This window comes from Sarcophilus harrisii, chromosome 5, assembly GCF_902635505.1.
Source record: "Sarcophilus harrisii chromosome 5, mSarHar1.11, whole genome shotgun sequence".
In the NCBI taxonomy this organism is placed as follows: domain Eukaryota; kingdom Metazoa; phylum Chordata; class Mammalia; order Dasyuromorphia; family Dasyuridae; genus Sarcophilus; species Sarcophilus harrisii.
In genome coordinates, this window is record NC_045430.1 from 343,694 (window position 1) to 350,223 (window position 6,530).

A 6,530-nucleotide genomic window follows, 5' to 3' on the forward strand; every position below is an offset into this window, starting at 1 on the left:
TAAGATCTATATTAAATCCAATACACACACACACATATTTGTACCGTCCTCTTGCTACACAAGAAAAATTGGATCAGGAAGGAGCAGAGTCCAAACCTTGTAGCCAACACACATTCCCATTCCTCCTTTTTTCTTTTCTCTTAAGGTCCCAGAAAGGGGGAGGATGAGGCAGGAGGTACTTATGAGTCAGAGAAAGAAAAGAGACCTCCAGACTTTGGTCCAACTCCAAGACATTTGTCTAAAGCCCACTTTTAAGAGCTGAAATCTTGTACCGAACAGGTATGCGTGTCCTTTTTGTTTTGTTTGTTCAGTTTTATAGGGTCCCGGGAGGGAGAGAGACGGGCAGGGGAAGTCTGTGAGTTTGGGGAAGAAGGGCGATTTCTAAACTCTCCTAAAAGCCCAAGAGAATCCCCAAAGCCCACGTTTAACAAATCAAGTCTTGCCTCAAAAAGACAAACATGTTTTTTTCTGCCTGAGCTCCAATAAAAATTTTAAAGCCCATTTATTTCATGTTAGATTAAAGCTTTTTATTTTCAAAAGATGCAGGGACAGTTCTTCCACATTAACTCTGGCAAGTTTCCTTACCAAACAGGTCGCTTAAAGCAATTTGTTAAGAAGCACTGGAAAGAAATTGACGGAAAACACCCAGCCCTGGCAGAAAGCTTTCCAGCGTTGATGATTTTGGCAGCATGTTCTTGTCCTAGGACTTTGCCCGCATCTTTTCAGTACTGACAATGCCCCCCTGGAACCGAGGTATCCATATAAGCAGGCTCTGGCACCCCAGAAAACCAGAGCTGATCATCTGAGTGATTTGAGCTTTAGTTTTTTTTTTTTTTTTTTTTTTTTTTTTTTGCTTTCATCAGGCACCAAGCACATACGCACACACCCCTTCTCCAAGTAATAGCTCAAAATAATGGAGACAGGAAGGAGGAAGGCTCTGAATTGGGGGAGACGCTGGGGCCGAGTCTCTAGGTTAGAATCCTTCAGAGCGGGGTCCCTCAGTTAGGTCTTCCTCCCCCTGTATCTTATAACCGTCAAGGCCAGTGGGTCTCGCTGTCTCTCCGTAATCTTTAAAGCGCGCACAGACACAAAACAAGGATCCCCCCGGCCAGAGCGCTTTCCCTCCTTGCACTTTTAAATACAGCCTCCTGGTACAGACTGGGAGCATCCAGCCCAGGGAAAATGATCGGGGTGACGCGGCTCGGCCCCTGCGGGTGCCAGGCAAGGACACTCCCTTTCCAAGCTCCGGGACAAGCTGACAGTGGTCCTCGGACCCGGTGCAGGCTAGAGGTGACGCCATCAAAGGTCCGGGCTGCCTCCTGGTGGAGAGGGAGAAGGAGGAGACGGGCCGGGAGGGGATGCTGGCCTGGGACTGGACCCCTAAGTGGCTGCGTTGTCACTGCGGCGGGGAAAGGGGAGAGAAGGGAGAAAGGGGGTAATAGGAAAGGAGGGCTGGCGTCGGGTCCCCCTGCACAATCCTACAATCCTGGTCCTTCTTCTTTTTCTCCGCCTCTGGACGCCCCCTACCCCGTCCCCCACCTCCACTCCCCAATTGGAGGGGAGGAGTATTATAGAAGGAGCACCTGGAGTTTGGACGGGGGCGGGAGGGGCGGAGAGAAGGGGGGTTGGAGAGAGAAAAAACTCCTCTTCCGCCCCCCCCCCCGGGGGGCAGGAGCTGAGAAGCGGAGAAACCATGTGAACAGGGAACTAGAAGGTGGAGAGGGGTACCAGGGTGGGAGGGGGCAGGGAGGAGTCCGAAGGAGAGAACTGCAGTCCAGCTACAGCTGTCAACCGCGTAGGTCTCCGCGCTCCAGCGGGCGGGCAGGCGCACACGAGCGCCAGCGCAATAAGCTCTTGGGCCCGGCTTCCCCTCCCCTTCCCCTCTGCGCAGTCTCCCTGCTATCGGCCGAGCTACTGCGGGGCCACCCCCTGCCCACCCCGCTTTTCGGCCCCCCCCCCATTTCTCCAGCCCTTTCCTCCCCCTGTCATTTTGAAAAGCCTCTGTCCGCGTGGGCTGCGGAGGAAGGAAAACTGCAAAAGAGGCGAGAGAAGACGGGCTCCCACAATTTGAAAGAGGCGCAAAATCAGCACCAGCTGATACCGTGAAGAAGGGATGGATTGGGGCCCTCACATCCCTTCTTTCAGATGGAGCTTTATGGCGATGATCTTGTTAATTCCCTTTCTCATTCTTTTCCGTGTCTGCTGGTGCTTTCCGTTGACATTGGTGTAGTCCCCGGGCCTCGTTTTCTTGGCTCTGCTTATTCCATTCTCCATCAGTTCCTATAAATCTTTCCATCCTTTGTATTCATCACATAGGCCATTGTTGTTACAACACACCGATACTCTGTTACGTTTGGGTACCAAGATTTATCCAGACATTGCTTCTACCTTGTTTCCACTCCTCTGCCTGCACAGAAAGTGTTACTGATAAATATTTAGGTGTGTGTGTTGGGGGGGGGGGGGGAATTTTTTTCCCCTTATCAATAATAGCTTTTTGGCGCTTTAAAGTCCAGGAAGTGAGTTTGTGGTTCAAAAGACAGGAACAGTTTCGTTAGTTCATTTGCACATTTCCATGTTGCTTTTCAAAATGATCTTGCCGTTCTTCAGTTCCAGCAGCAATGTATCAGTGCACCTGTCATTCCATAATCTGAACAAGCCGAGAACTCCCACGTGATTTTGTCATCTTCCGCCAACTTGCAGGATGTAACGTGAAACCTCGGGGTTCTTTTGATACCCATTTCTCTTCTTAGTGATTAGGAGTATTTTTTAAAACCTGTTAGTGTTGACCATTTCTCTCTTAGGGAATGTCTGTTTTATACACAGGTATACATGCATATGTGTAAATTATATATATATATATATATATATTACATATTTTTATACAAAATCTTATTAGACAAATTTAATATTAAGATTTTCCCCCATTTGACACTTTGTTTTTTATCCCAGATTCATTCATTTTGTCTGTGCAGACGCTTTCTAATTTCATGTAATCCATACTCCCTGTTTTATCCTTTCTCATTACCCCATATTTTCTTTGATTAAATATACTTTTCCTAACCATAGTTGTGAGAATCATATGATCTGCTTCTCATCTACATTTTCCTGATCATTTATATTAAGATCACATATCTATTTAGAAAGTATTATAGATGTGTTGGTCTAAACTCATTTCTGCCAGATTATTTTCCAATTTTCTCTCCAAGTGTTGTTCTTGTTGTTGTTTTTTTGCTTGTTGTTGTTTTATATTTTCCACTTTATTAAACACCTACCCATTAGTACCACTTTTTCTAATTCTTTATTTTCTAGTTTATTCCATTGATCCATCTGTTTTGTTTTGTTTAGTTTTTAACAAAAACTGAAGGTTTTGAACACTACTGCCTTATGATAGGATTTGGAGGTCTGCATGTGTCATTTCCCCTTCACATTTACCTCTTTCCATCATTTCCTTTGGTCTTTTATTTTTGTGTTTTTCCAAAGTAATTTTGTTTATTATTTAGAAAATTCTATAAAATATCCCCATGGCAATTGATTACTTTTGCATCACAATGCAAATTAACTATGGAAGTATTCTTATTGCAGTTTAACCTTAAGATCGTGCAATAACCTTAAGATCATGGAATATTTTGATTCAAGGGATATGAACATTTTAATTACTTAATTTGCATAATTCCATATTTCTTTTTAAAATGATTGTCCCATTCTCTGATTCAAGCAGCAACGCATTAGTGTGCCTGTCATTGCATAATCTATCCAACCTGAGAATGGCCACGTGTTGAGATATAGAGAGAAAAGACAGTCCTGGCTCTTCAGGAACTCACAATCTATTGCTTCCGGAAGTAGAGTGCTATTTTTAAAAGCTATCTCGTTCACACAGAGATGAATATTATCACAATTGTGGAAAACAGGTAAGAGCTCAGTAATGTAAGAGTATAAGGTGAAATAACAGCTATCACAATGCACAAATAGTCAGAACAAGCTGTTAGTTAGAATTGAATTTACCCACTTTGTGGGTCTATTATTTTAGTCAGAGGGTAATAGAGCCTTTGTTTTAAGTAGTTACAATTTTCTCGCAATTATTTCTAACGAGTAAGTCAATGAATTCATTACGATAGAATTTGCAGGTTTCAAAGTCTTAAGCAACAGTTTGACCTTGTAGGCTGGTTGGATTCAATTGCTGTCTCTGACATGGTACCGCCTGTGTGCTTCTAGGCAAATCACTAAGTTCCTCACTGTTCCAAAGCTAACAATTCATAAAACTAAATTACAAAACGGGTGGCAATTTATATAAGTAGTAGGAGTTTCTCTATCAGGAATTTCCTATGACAATAAAATCCAAGGTCTAGCTAAAAATACAAGCAATAAATTTAACTAAAAATGTTAGACATTATTAAATAAACCTTTAATTAATGCCATATTCTGGGCACTCTACTAAGCATTGGCGATACAAAGAAAGGCAAAGAACAGTCTCTGCTGTCAAGGAATTCACAATCTAAAGGGAGAAAAGAAGAGAAAGAGGGGGGAAATCCTGTAAACAAAAGGATAGTGATGCAAAAGGCAGAAGTAAACAATTGCACGATAGTGGGAGAGGATGGTCTGTAATATTCTCTCTAAAATGTCATGTTCTCGGGGAGCAGGTTTCTTGGGTGCTTCTGCTTATTTAACTCTTTTACCAGTTCCAAGATCTAGGTACGGGACTAAATCTGGGAACAAATACCTCTTGAGAGCCTCACTTCCCTTCAGATTTTAGTTAAACCATATCCCTTTATATGAAATCTTTCTGAGGCTCCTGGCTGCTATCGTCGTTCTCCCCAAAATGCCTTAGTTCATGTTTCTCCAAATAGAATATAAGTTCCCTGTTGGAAATTCCAATTTCACTTTTGGCTTTGAACCCATGGAATCCAGTCCAGTGCCTGGCACATACTTAATAATTATTTGTTAAATTACTTGATTTTACTATAATTATCCCTTTGGGTATCTCTATTTCCCCTCAAAGGAAAGTATCGAGTCCTAGCTAAAATTTCTAGCTCCCTCAGAGCCAGAGTGTCAAAAAACACACAGCAGGTGCTTAGAGTGAATGAATACTTACACATGCCCAATTTGTTGGCCCCATGGATTCTGTGTGGGATCCTGACTTGATCCCTTCTGGGTGCTAGTGAGATCAGAGTGGGCCAGGACTGACCAAAATGTGCAGACTCTTGATTACATTCCAGTGGTACCTGAGTTGGCTTCCAGATGGTTGAATTATGATGATGATGGGATAAATCATCATGCATTTTTAATTTGAACGCTAATTAGCTCACAAATCACTGTCTGTTACCAGGCTTTAAATTCTGGAGTTCATGCCTTGTTCAAGCTGATTTTAAGACTGACAATAGTAAATCTGCTCATTTGGATGTCCTCAGATTAGTGCTGGGTGGGAAATGGTAGCGATTTATAGTGTGTTCCTTCACCAGAAGGTTCTATCTGCAAGCCTAGGCAGTCTAGTTCAATTCAACAAACAGATAGATAGATAAAGAGATAGAAAGATAGAATGGAAATAGATATAATAATGGAAATAATTATAAATATCTCAATAAACTTAAGAATCTCCTTTGTGTAAGAGAGAAACACAATAGTATAAATAGGAGTGAGTCTTGGAATCAGGAAGACATGAAAGCAAATGCCACCTTTCCTTTTACTAGTTGTTTATCATTATTATTAAAGCATTTTATTTACAAAATATATGCATGGATAACTTTTCCATATGGACCCTTGCAAAACTTTCTGTTCCAAATTTTCCTCTCCTTCCTTCACTCCCTTCCCCTAGATGACAGGTAATACATGTCAAAGATGTTAAATATACATGTTAAATTCAATAAATGTATACATACTTATAGTTATCGTTCTGCACAAGAAAAATCAGATCAAGAAGTAAATAAACCTTAAAAAGAAAATAAAATGCAAGCAAATATCAACAAAAAAGAGTGAAAATGCTATGTTGTGGTCCACACTCAGGTCCCACAGTCTTCTCTCTGGGTATATATAGCTCTCTTCATCACTAAAAAATTGGAACTGGTTTGAATCATCTCATTGTTGAAGAGAGCTATGTTCATCAGAATTGATCATCATATAGTCTTATTGTTGCTATGTATAATGATCTCCTGGTTCTGCTCATTTCACTTAGCATAAGTTCATGTACATCTTTCCAAGCTTCCTCTCCTTTGGTCATTTCTTACAGAAAAATTATATTCCATAGCATTCATAAACCATAATTTATTCAGCCATTCTCTAATTAATGGACATCCATTCAGTTTCCAGTGTCTTGCCACTACAAAAAGGGCTACTACAAACTTTTTGCACATATGGGGCCCTTTTCTTCCTTTAAGATCTGTTTGGGATACAAGCCCAGTAAAAACACAAATGCACAGTTTGATAACTTTTTGAGCATAGTTCCAAACTGCTCTCCAGTATGGTTGGATCCATATACAGTTCTACCAGTAATGTATCAGTGTCTCTGTTTTCCTACATCCCCTCCAGTCATTATCTTT

At 41.5% G+C, this 6,530-nt stretch overlaps 1 long non-coding RNA gene across 1 annotated transcript; it reads right to left on the bottom strand.

Annotated features, from left to right (window-relative positions):
* Positions 1–822: 822 nt before the first annotated feature.
* On the bottom strand, positions 823–2,383 carry LOC116419251. Its single transcript, XR_004229511.1, has 2 exons — positions 2,102–2,383; positions 823–1,399 (listed from the first exon to the last, which is right to left on the bottom strand). It is a non-coding gene; the product is annotated as an uncharacterized LOC116419251 (long non-coding RNA).
* Between the last annotated feature and the right edge of the window lie 4,147 nt (positions 2,384–6,530).